The sequence below is a fragment of the Alligator sinensis genome, unplaced genomic scaffold (genome assembly GCF_000455745.1).
Source record: "Alligator sinensis unplaced genomic scaffold, ASM45574v1 scaffold188_1, whole genome shotgun sequence".
In the NCBI taxonomy this organism is placed as follows: Eukaryota; Metazoa; Chordata; order Crocodylia; family Alligatoridae; genus Alligator; species Alligator sinensis.
In genome coordinates this window covers 1,486,429-1,489,931 of record NW_005841903.1, presented here as the reverse complement: position 1 = coordinate 1,489,931, position 3,503 = coordinate 1,486,429, and positions in this window count along the sequence as shown.

The following is a 3,503-nucleotide window of genomic DNA, read 5'->3' as shown; positions in this document are numbered from 1 at the left end:
TTTATGCTGGTTTACAAAAGGCCTCATTCTGCTACCAGTAAATTAAGGGGAGTGTTACCTTGGATTTCAGTAGAGCAAGAATGGTCTGGAATGAATGGAATAAAAAAATGCAATGTACATAATGTTAAAATAATGTCTTAACTCGGGTTTAAAAAAACCCCCAAACTTTTCATTATACACTACAACCTGAAACACTATGATATGCTATTATGACACACTGACTCAGCACCCATTATAATAATGTCCTAGGTAGAAACAGGAAACTGTACAGTATTATGAAAGCATTTTAGTATCCCAGATACCTGTGGAGGTTTCTAGAAGTTTGTGATGTCATACACATGTCATAGGCAGGTGGCTATGAGTATTCAACATCCATCTATTTATAAAAAACATTTCATAATAGGTAATAAAATGCTCCAGGCAGCACATTTCTAAAGGTTATTGTACATGATGGGTAGCTAATGACTCTTTGTGTTTGATCTTGTGCTTCATGGCACTAGCTAGTGCATGTTATGATGATAATCAATTCAATAAATTACTCTTCACATTTTAATGCTCCAAGTGTCTCATGCAATGGTTGTCCTGGGATTCATATAAAATTAGTTGGTAGCTTCTGTCCAGTTCTTTGTGGGTGGATTCCCAACTCCTTCAATAGCCACTCTCACATTTACTCTTCCATCTCAGAAAAAGGTAATGATATGTTTTGTATCATGGTTGGTCACTACATGTCCAGGTTAAATCACCTCATAGAGAAGTTTGCATCAACAATATCACTGATTTGTATTTGTACCCCACTTCTGGGCAATTTAAATACAATGCTTATTATAAACCTAATACATACTACTGATCAGCAGGGATCTGGGTTTTCTGTATGTCACAGGAAAACATGGACATTCTCCTTTAAAGGAGAAAAACCCAGGAAATGATGGGTTCCCCCTTGCAGCCTGGCAGAGTTCCAGCCTGCAAGGGGCTTTTTGGGGCTGGGGGGAGTGGGATGCAGGGGGCGCCACCATGAACAGCGCGTGCCCCTGGCGGCTGGGTGAACAGGTGATATGGAGGGGGGAAAGGGGGTACATGCCCCCCCTCCCCCCAATTTCTGTGTCCACAGCAGGTCACGGGGCTGCAGCTGGGCTACACCAACCCCAGGCAGGAACTGCCTCTGCAGCCCAGCAGGTGACCGAGCACGGGAGGGAGTGCCACAGCCACCATGGCCACCAAGATGAGGTGCTTCCTGCCTGCCCAGCAGCAGCAGGGAACAACTCCACACCGTCGTCATGCCTCACATTGGCAGGCATGGCAGCACGGTGTTCCATTTTGTGCCAGGTCCTGCCCATAGGGCTGTGGAGGTGGCTCCTGCCTGGAGCTAGTCTGTCTCAGCTGCATCCTTGCACCCCGCTCTGGACACAGAAATCTGTGGGGGGGGGAAGGCGTGTGTTCTCTCACCCCTCCCCAAGTCATCTGTGGCTCCCCAACCCTCCTGATGCATCACCTGTGCCCACACCCCACCTTCCCCACAGAACCACCGCATTTCTTACACACTGTGTGGGCTGAGGTTGAGGGCCAGTGCTTCAGAAGTGGGGGGCACCAACAGGGTTGGGGGGGGGGGTCTGTGTGGGGGGAGGGGCATATCAGGGCTGCTCAGCATCACAAAGCAGGGGTGGGGGGAGAGACAGCCACAGCTGGACCCGCATCCTGGTGAGCTAAGGGGGCAGGGGGAGCTCTGATTTTCCATGATAAAAAAAACAAAATCAAACACCAAAATATATAGGTATTTAGAACTGAATTTATTATAATGATTGAGGCACTAATAGGCTTCCAAACTGCTTTTAAATTGTAAATATATCAATAAGACATTGTATTCAACTGATACCTGTATATATAATGATGTTTCATTTTAAGCACGAAAACTTGCAGATTTTGATTTTTTAAATCAGAGAATTAGGGATTTTTAAACAGAGAAACCAGGATCCCTGCCGATCAGTAAATTAGTTAAGACTCTTGCCACTGAAATGTGAGTGAACTGTTAACTGCAGAATTGGGGCATTGGCAGAACATCTTAAATTTCCTCTTTAAAACTTAATAATGTCTGCTATTAATTTTAATTGATAGAATTAATCTCCTTTTGTCCCCTCTAAAAGTTTCTGTACTGTCATTTGACAACTCCTGGGAATACTGTTATTGTATATGGTGGGAACTTAAGGCTCTCCTGTCACCACAGCAGAAACAGACAAGAATTGAGATGCAGGAAAGAGCGTAAAACCCTAGACTGGATGATACTGCTTTAATCTGAAACATAACCTACTGTTATATTATCAGAAAAATTAAATCTATTTTCAGTGCCTCAGTGCAGGTCCTCTGGACAGAACTGAATTTCACCTTGAACAGCTGCAATTAAGGAGGAACTTCTGAGTTCTTACCCCAGTTCTGATGGGGGGGGGGGGGGGGGGGGGGGAATCTCATGTTTCTTATTCCAAAGCAGTTGGTCTCAATCTGGGGTTCTCTCAACTTTTTATAGTGGGACCTGAATTTTAAAACAGAGGTTCTCACAGGTGTCTTTTGTACCATTCACAGAGATCTAATTCCTGTGATAACTATCACAATTAGTACTGAGTGGGTGCATCTACACAAGACACTACTGAGCAGCAGCTCGTTGCTACTGTACAGTCTGCATCTGAAAAACTATGTGAGCAAAGTACTAAATGATTGTGCAGCAACAGCTGCTCATGCCACTGTTTTAACTATTTTGTGTAACAGCTGGAAACATAGTTAAGGATAGTGACTGTGGGGTCTGGATCAGACAAGAAACTGAGATGCATGTCACCTCCCTGCTGATGCACCTCTCCTGCAAGAATGTCCCATACCTTTTTGAAGCTAGCTAAACCTTCAGCTTCCACAACATCTGATGGCAATTAGTTCCACACTTGAATGATACACTGTGGGAAAAAGACCTTCCTTCTTTGGGTTTTAAACTTACTACCAGCTAGTTTCATTTTGTGACCCCTAGACCCTGTAGTGCAAGAGAGCGTAACTAATAAATCCCTATTGTCTTTCTCTTTGCAGTTTAGTATTTGGTAAATCCTTGTCACGGCCCACCTCAGGTGTCTCTCTTCTAAACACCCCTCAGGGAGCGAGCACTGGAAGCCCGCTGGCTCCGCGAGCGCTTCGGGATGCTTGGCAGGACCGCCCCGCCGGTGGGCAAGGACTGACGCCTTTAGACAGGGATGGTCCAGCTCTGACAGCTGCAGGGGCCTGCTCCATGTGGCCAGTGCTGGGGCAAGGCCGAGCGTGGGCTGGCGGGAAACGCAGGCCACCGGGTGCGCTTTATTTCTCTGCGCAGGGCGTGCCGGAGCACAGCGCAGCACTTGGGGCCAGGAAGAAGTGTCAGCCCGGGGCCGCGCTGCCGCACGCTGGGGCGAGGGTTGCTCTGGAGCGGGCAGGCCCCTGCCTGGGGTCTCCACTGCCGACACCGGGGCAGAGCAGCACGAGGCTGCCAGTGCCCTGCG